The sequence below is a fragment of the Balaenoptera physalus genome (assembly GCF_965194825.1).
Source record: "Balaenoptera physalus genome assembly, chromosome: 13".
NCBI lineage: Eukaryota > Metazoa > Chordata > Mammalia > Artiodactyla > Balaenopteridae > Balaenoptera > Balaenoptera physalus.
Window position 1 is genome coordinate 48,865,254 of NC_138892.1, and position 9,216 is coordinate 48,874,469.

Genomic DNA, 9,216 nt, shown 5'->3' on the forward strand with positions numbered 1-9,216 from the left:
CACTGAGATCCAAAGTTTGTGTTTCACTTCTTTGTTATCCATCAGACACTTAACACAATGCTCACACATGGAAAGTACTGAGCGAAACTTCTCTTTACCTTCTTTCCAATTTTGGCCTCTAGGGGATCAACTTCCTCCCTCCTGCTAATTTTTCACCCATATCTGTCCTGATTGGGTAGCGTCCCCAGGTAGCCAGCACATCACATTCTGTCTTTCATGCTTCCTGTATAATTTACTTGTCTTTGGTCCCATTCCCTCTGATTCCCAAAACGAACATAATCTGATTACTAACTCAGGCTCATGTTTCAATGAATTCGTGTTTTAACAAGGTAGCATGAAAATTCTCCTTTAGGTAGTATTTTTTTAAATTAATTTATTTGATTTTATCTTTGGCTGTGTTGTGTCTCCGTTGCTGCGCGTGGGCTTTCTCTAGCTGCGGCGAGCGGGTGCTACTCTTCGTTGCAGTGCGCAGGCTTCTCATTGTGGTGGCTTCTCTTGTTGCGGAGCACGGGATCTAGGCGTGTGGGCTTCAGTAGTTGTGGTTCGCTGGCTCTAGAGCGCAGGCTCAGTAGTTGTGGCGCACAGGCTTAGTTGCTCCGCGGCATGTGGGATCTTCCGGGACCAGGGCTCGAACCCATGTCCCCCGCACTGGCAGGCGGATTCTTAACCACTGCGCCACCAGGGAAGCCCTAGGTAGTATTTTTTATAATAACAATGATATTTCAAGACAGTGGCTCATGGAATGATTCTAAAGGTTGAAATTCTGGCTTGGCAATTGGGATTTTGAAACACCTCTGAGTCATAATTTATTAGGTGGCAGCCTTTGGACAAGACTGGCTCTTTCTAAAAGATATTTATTCGTTTCTTTATTTGATCATCAAACATGCACTGAGGACTTACGTAGACCGTGCCAGGACATACATCATGGAACATGGTGACCAGGTCCCTACTCTCATGGAGCTTACATTCTAGGCATGTGGGGAGGGAACCTATGGACAAATAATAACATATTTGGTAATAATAAGTGCTATGATGAAAATAAAACCTGGTGATGTGAAAAGAAGAGACTACTAAAGCATGAGATAAGGGCTATAGCTGAGTGGTCAAAGAAGGACTCTCTGGGGAGATAACATTAATGTTGAGACCCTAATGATAAGAAGGGACCACACATGGGATAGTCTAGAAAAAGAACATATCTGGCACATGGGTAGAGCTAGTGCAAAAGCCCTAAGATGAGAGGCAGCTCTGTGTGTTCAAGATTGTTGTGGCTAGAATGTAGGATGACGAAGGGAAGTGTGGGTCGGGGGGAGAGCTTTGCAGGGGCCAGTTCATGTGGGGTCTTAGAGGCCAGGAAGAGGCTTTGGGTTTGATTCTGAGTGTGATTAGAAGCCACTGGAGCATTTTAAGCAGGGGGATGATATGTTCTGCTTATGTTTTAGAACAACCCCTCTGGCATTTGCATTGTGACTAGACTATAGGTGTCAGAGAGGAAGCAGGGAGGGCAATTAGGTCAGAGCTGATGGTGGCTTGGGGAGGATGGCACCAGTGGAGGTGTCAGCAGCAGAGTCAGTATATAACTTGGAGACAGAGTCAAGAGAACTTAATGATGTATTGCACATCATTAAATAACTGAATGTATGGTGGTGTCATTTACTGAGACGGAAAACCTGGGTGGAGGGGGGAGTTTGGTGGAACAGGTTCTGAGAGGGAAATCAAGAGTTATGTTTTTTGAAAATATTGAGTTTGCAATGTCTACTAAACATCTAAGTAGAATTGTCAGGTGAGCATTTGGATGTGTTAAGTCTGGAGCACAGAAGAGAGGTCAGGGATAAAATTTTAAATTTGAGAGTCATTGGCATATAAATGGAACGTAAAGCCATGGGGTAGGATGAGATTATCTAAGGAGGGGGGGTAAATGAAGAAGATGAAGAGTCAAGAATGCTACCGCCTAAAAAAACACAACAAACTAGTGAATATAACCAAAAAGAAGCAGATTCACAAATCTAGAGAACTAGTGGTTACCCGTGGGGAGAGGGAAGAGGAGAGGGGAAAGATAGGTGTAGGAGAGTAAGAAGTACAAACTATTAGATATAAAATAAGCTACAAGTATATATTGTACAATACAGGGAATATAGCCAATATTTTATAACTATAAATGGAGTATAACCTTTAAAAACTGCGAATCACTATATTGTACACCTGTAACATATAATGTCGTACAGCAACTATACTTATTAAACACACACACACATAGAGAATGCCACCACTTAGAGGATAAGCAGAGAAGTTAGCCAAGGAGCCACTGGGAAGGATAAAAATCTGGACTATGTGTGTCTCAGAAGCCAAGAGAGGGTGTGTTTCATGGAGAGGGAGTGTGAAATGTGCTGGATGCTGATAAGAGGCTGCATAAGAGGCAGACAGATGTGTGGTCATTGGAGGTCTTTGGCAACCTTGACAAGGCAGTTTCAGAGCAATGGAAACAGAGTGAGGGAAACCGAAGAAGTATATGTTATATTCTTCCAGGTTGGGCAATACCACCAAAGCTGTGCTGGTCTAGGAGCACGTGATGTTTCCTCAAAGGTTTTTTTATTTTTCTAAACTGTGTGGCACACAGAAAACACACAGCCAAAAAAAAAAAAAAATGCTATGACGTTTTCATTGCCACCTACATAGCCCATAAATCTTGAAATCCATGAAGGAACTCCTAAGCAACCAGCATTAATAATTTTATGGGGTAGCTCTCTAAGACATCATGAAGGGATAACTAATAAAAGCAATTGTAAAAAGTCTAACAAAAATAGAAAACGTGACTGGGAATCACTCATGCCTGATGAATTTCTATGTTATAATGCTAACAATGAAGCTACCATAAACCTAGAGTATTGACTTCCGTGGTTAAGGCATTCGTATTATAGCAATTCCCACAACTAGCAAAACATTGGTCTGGAATTTTAACAGACTTTTATTACACTTGTCACAAAGTGTCAAGTGTCATATCATACTCCATTTAATTTGGCAAATTTTTTTTAATTTTTATTTATTTATTTATTATTTATTTATGGCTGTGTTGGGTCTTCGTTTCTGTGCGAGGGCTTTCTCTAGTTGCGGCAAGTGGGGGCCACTCTTCATCGTGGTGCGCGGGCCTCTCATTATCGCGGCCTCTCTTGTTGCGGAGCACAGGCTCCAGACGCGCAGGCTCAGTAGTTGTGGCTCACGGGCCCAGCTGCTCCGCGGCATGTGGGATCTTCCCAGACCAGGGCTCGAACCCGTGTCCCCTGCATTAGCAGGCAGATTCTCAACCACTGTGCCACCAGGGAAGCCCTTGGCAAATATTTTTATTGAGCAGCTAGTAAAGGGAAGGGACTGTATTGCTGGGGAAGGAGACACAAAGATGAGTCACAAGTGGTCCCTGCCTTCAAAATCTAACAAGAACTCTCCCTCCCACCTGGCCGCCAGCACCACAGGGGCGGGGACTAAGTCTCTCTGGATTACCGCTGTAACCCAACACACAGATGCAAAAGGCACTTGTCTTCCTCTGTTTGGGCTGCTGTAACAAAATGCCATGGACTCGGTGGCTTGTAAACAACAGAAATTTATTTCTCCCAGTTCTGGAGACCGAGAAGTTGAGGATTATGGCTCTGGCAGATTTGGTGTTTGACAAGGGCTTCCTGGTAAATAGACAGCCATCTCCTTGCTGTGTCCTCATGCGGCTGAAGGGGCTGGGGAGCTCTGTGGGGTCTCTTTCAGAAGAGCCCTAATCCCATTCATGAGGGCTCCACACTCATGACATAAGTACCTCCCAAAGACTCCACCGCTTAATACCATTACCTTGGACGTTAGGTTTTCAACATATGAATTTTGGAGGGACACAAACATTCAGACCAGAGCAGTGCCCAAGCCAATACAGGCCAGTATTTGTGAATAAATAAATGAATTCAGAGTAGAGAAAGAAAAGTATATCTGATACATAGTAGGTGTTCAATAAATATTTATTGAACAGATATCTTAGTATACATTACAAAATAAGTAGGAAAAAAGAACAAAGGAATATAGGGCTAGAACTGTCAGAAAAAATTCTTGGAAAGATTGTGGCTTCTGAAATAGGTCTTGAAGGCTAGATAGAATCCTAACAGGTAGAGTTAGAAGGAGGGATATTCCAGGCATGGAAACAAGAAAGAACTGTTTCTGTAAGATTTTTTAACCACAAATGGAGATCCTTTAAAGAGAAAAGAAAAGAGAAAGTATATACATGGTGGCAAAGGCTCTTCATTACCCAATCACGAGAAGCGTACTGCTTTGAGCTCGTTATCTAATATCGAGCCAAATATTCTGAGAGGCAATTTGCATCAATGTCCTGGGCTGGGTCCCACAATGATAACTGGTAGAGAAAGCTGTTTTCTAGGAACTGGTACCTACCTTCCCAGCCTGACCATATCTTCTTGAGAAACAGCAGTTCGGGTTAGATCACCTGTAAATTTTGGATGAAGATGATCAGCCATCCAAGCTCAGCCAGGATGTAACACAGATAGCAGAGCTCAAGCCCTACGTTCTTCTGACCCACCTGTAAGCACAGCAGAGGTGTATAGGGTCAACCACAAGTGGGTTTCCTCCCTACTTGCTTTCGTGGGGAAACAGGCAGGTATCAGGACACCTGCAGGGCGTACTGCCAAGATACAACTCCTGTGGAATCTTGCCTGGTCTGTCCTCCTCCCAACAATTTGGAGAAGGCAAAGACACTGGGATTGTGAAAAGATTATAAATAGGACACACTGGGGAAAAGTCTCTCTTCAGCTGGTGCTCTGCCTCAGAATGTCCCAGGTATGTGTTTGGAAGAGGGGAGAGAAGGGGGCAGAGCCAGCTTCACAGCTGTGAGACCTGCACCGTGTCTCAGGGCCCTTGGTTTAATGCCGTGTTCTCACTGTCTCAAAATTCTTAATAATTTTTGAACACGGGACCTCACGTCTTTATGTTGCCCTTAGCCCCACAGACTGTGTAGCCCATCCTGGAGGTGGGAGCTGGCAAGAAGCAGCCTTCAGGGAAAAGCAAGCTCAGGTCTGACTCTCACCTGGGCCTTAAACTGGTGCTTCTTGACCAGTTTCTGGTCAAGTTCTTTCTCCTGCCAAGTCCTCCCAATGTCAGAACAGAGGGGCCTTGGACTCACTGATCTGGGTCTGAGGGAAGAGCGGAAAAAAGCTCTCTTCAACTGTGACATTTCTTTGAAGGCTCATTTTCACCCTAAAAAAAAAAAAAGTGATATTTGCATTCTGTTCCATATCTATCTGTTGGATACATTTTTTAAATAAGACAGGCTTGGGACTTCCCTGGTGGCACAGTGGTTAAGAATCTGCCTGCCAATGCAGGGACACGGGTTCGAGCCTTGGTCCGGGAAGATCCCACATGCCGCAAAGCAAATAAGCCCGTGTGCCACAACTACTGAGCCTGCGCTCTAGACCCCGCGAGCCACAACTACTGAAGCCCGCACGCCTAGAGCCCGTGCTCTGCAACAAGAGAAGCCACCGCAATAAGAAGCCCGCGCACCGCAACGAAGAGCGGCCCCTGCTCACACAACTAGAGAAAGCCCGTGTGCAGCAACGAAGACCCAATGCAGCCAAAAATAAATAAATAAATAATTAATTTTTTTTAAAAACTGTCTTTCCCCCCAGAAATAATCTTTAAGTAAGACTGACACTTCAAGGAGATACACCCTCTTGATGATCTGGATAGGAAGGCCTCTGGCCCCCCAAGTCACCTCCAGTGCTGTGGCAATAGGGGATGCACGTGTCTAGGGGAGGAGAGGCAAAGGTCCAGTTCAGTCAGCACCCACTCACGGACTCCAGCTTCCTCCCTCTCCGCACGTGACTCCCCTGTGGCCTTCACATTATAGAACTCATTGTGTCTGGCTCCTTTTTCCTGCCCTTCTTCGTTTTCCTCTTGTTATAAAGAAAGTCACATTTGCAACAGCATGGATGGATCTAGAGGTTATTATGCCAGGTGAAGTAAGTCAGACAGAGAGAGACAAATACCGCATGATCTCACCTATAGATGGAACTTTAAAAACCAAAGAAGCAGACAAAACAAAATTAAAACAGACTCATAGATACAGAGAACAAATGGTGATTGCTAGAAAGGAGTGGGTTGGGGAGGTGGGGAAAGTAGGTGAAGGTTCTCATAGATACAGAGAACAAATGGTGATTGCTAGAAAGGAGTGGGTTGGGGAGGTGGGGAAAGTAGGTGAAGGGGGTTAAGAGATACAAACTTCCAGTTATATGATAAATAAGTCACAGGGAGTTAATATACAACATAAGGAACATGGTCAACAATATTGTAATAACTTTGTAGAGGGGCAGATGCTTACTAGACTTGTGGTGATCATTTCATAATGTATGCAAACGTCAAATCCCTATGTAGTACATCTGAAACTAATATAATATCTTACATCAACTGTATTTCAATTTAAAATTTTTTTAATTAAAAAAAAAGAAAGTCATATACACCTGCTAGAACACAGCCCTAAAATTGCTTTGTATTTTGCCAGTCTAGAGGCACGCTCACAGCCAGACCAGCTGGCTTCTGAGTGGGCCTCCTGGTTCCTGGTGGGGCTTGGCTCTCCTGGGCTCTACCCACCTCCAGGTCGCCATCCCTCTCCTCTGCTCTGGACACAAGATCCACTGGTGGTGGGAGCTAGCAGGCCAACATTCAGCACATACGATACAAACTCTGACAGCGATGACAATTATCAGGCCCTCTCTTACCTCTCGGAGTTGCTCATGCAGTGCCCTCTTTTTAGAAGGCTCAAGGGCTTCTAACTGCCTTCACGTCTCAGGTTAGATGCCCCCTGCTCTGGGAATCCTTCCGGGACATACCCCACCCCTGCTCACCGCCAGGACTAAGCAGGTCCTCCCATCCTCCTCTTTCCTCCCTTAATAGCAATATGTATCCCACTGCACTTAATAATTCTTGCAAGCTTGTCTGCATCCCCTGCTGAACACCAAGCAAGATCAGAAAAGGGACGAGCTTGCCTGTTCTCCATCGTGTTCCCCAGACTTGGCAGCCTCCTCCCCTCGACCACACACACACACACACACACACACACACACACACATACACACACATACATACACACACACACACACATACACACACACATACACACACATACACACACACACATACACACACACACACACATACACACACATACACACACACACACACATACACACACACACACATACACACACACACACAAATTGTTGAACATTGTTGACGGCCAGACACTGTTAAGTGATTTTCATTTATTATCTCGTGACAATATTAGAAGGAAAGGATTAGTGCTCCCACTTAACAGATGGGGAAAGTAATTAAGATCTCTCTCTTAATCAGAGAGATTAAGTTGCCCAAGATCACACAGTTGGAAGTGGTGCCATCATACTGTCAGACTTTAGTCTGTATTGTGAACGCCCTGTGTCGGTCGGAGTTCAATCAGAGAAGTAGCACCACTAAGAATGATACAGAGTGAGGGATTTGTTTTAAGGATTGGTCTCGAATGGACAATTGTTGGAGCTTGTTAAATGGTCCACCTAAGGCTGCTGTTTCTGCGTCTGGTGCTGGGGCCTGCAGTCTGCAGGGCAAGTAGTCAGGAGGGAAAGATGGACATGAAGTGGGAGAGAGCAAGGACCGACAGGAGCCTGCGGGGACCAGCTAGAATCCTCCAGGACAGACTGGAACCCACACTGGTACCCCCCACCCCCGCCTCAAGCCTCCAACTTCCATGTGAGAAAGACTTCCATGAACAGTAAGCACCTTTGTCAGGGGTAAACACACACCTGGCCCAGGGATCATGGAAGCTGAAGGAGGAGATCTGGGAGGATCTGGAAGAGCTGTGGGCCCAGCTGCTCTCCATCAACCAGGTGAAGCAGCAGAGAAGCCTGAGCTGCAACAGCTCTGAGCCTCTGCCCTGATCTTCTGAGCATAAAAAGAATAGATGCTTCACTCCCACCTTCCAAATCTTGGCAAAACATCTCTTGTGACCATAGCAACCCAGAACTATGCAGGGAAAGGAATTCTGGGAAACACAGTTCCAGCTTAGTTTATTTGCCACAATGTAAATCTACTTCACTCCCTCTCTTAGTTGCTTTTCTGTTACAAGTTAAAAAAGATTTCCATTTTCCTGAAATCCAATATTTATAACATTAATATACTATACAATATTATGCAGTATGTTAATGACCTCAATAATTATTTTCGTGCCAATTGCTTCCCATAATTCTGAAGTGGGGAGTGGGCTTGCCTACATCAGCTATTTAATCTCATGTCTAGTTTTTCTGGGACCCCCCCCCCCCGCAAACTGTACTTGGAGTGGCTGTCCTGGCTGAATGGCTCTCCCAAAGTAGTTCTATATGTTCTCCAGAATGGAATGTGTTCTCGCTTGATTTAATCAAAGAGGAACCTCTCCTCACAGCACTGCAATCAGGAATTTGGAATTGTGAAAATCTAGAGGGTTGTTAACAGGCACTTGTCTTTCTGTGCCCTAGTTATTCACTTTCTTCTAGTGTATGTGCCTCAGTTTCCCTCTGAGGAGCCAGACTTTCTTCTACTCTCTTAGTCCATCTGGTTTAGGAGCAGCTGTCTCCACCTTCACTTCAGAAGTGAGCAGATGCACAAGGCCACTCACCACCCCTCTTCCATCTTCCTCAGAGAACGATCATTTAAGATCATAAAACAGGTAGTTTCACACTTCCACTGAAAACTCCAGAAAATAAATTGTCAGCAGTATTTTTCTGATACCCATATCCCAGCTATTATAGGTAAATAATGAAAGCTGGGCTATTTGGGGGAACAGATCAAGGGGACAATTATAAAACTTAAGTTTCAGTAGTTCTATTGAGGGGCTTCCCTGGTGGCGCAGTGGTTGAGAATCTGCCTGCTAATGCAGGGGACACGGGTGCGAGCCCTGGTCTGGGAAGATCCCACATGCCGCGGAGCAACTAGGCCCGTGAGCCACAATTACTGAGCCTGCACGTCTGGAGCCTGTGCTCCGCAACAAGAGAGGCCGCGATAGTGAGAGGCCCGCGCACCGCGATGAAGAGTGGCCCCCGCTTGCCGCAACTAGAAAAAGCCCTCGCACAGAAACGAAGACCCAACACAGCCATAAATAAATAAATTAAATTAAATTATTTTTTAAAAAAATAGTTCTGTTGATTCTGGAAAGGTGAA

The 9,216-nt window shown here is 45.0% G+C and overlaps 1 long non-coding RNA gene across 1 annotated transcript; it reads right to left on the minus strand.

The window, feature by feature from the left end:
* Nucleotides 1-3,020: 3,020 nt before the first annotated feature.
* LOC309640977 lies at nt 3,021-7,779 on the minus strand. The gene is made up of 2 exons (XR_014252473.1): nt 7,208-7,779; nt 3,021-7,060 (listed from the first exon to the last, which is right to left on the minus strand). It is a non-coding gene; the product is annotated as an uncharacterized lncRNA (long non-coding RNA).
* Nucleotides 7,780-9,216: the final 1,437 nt, after the last annotated feature.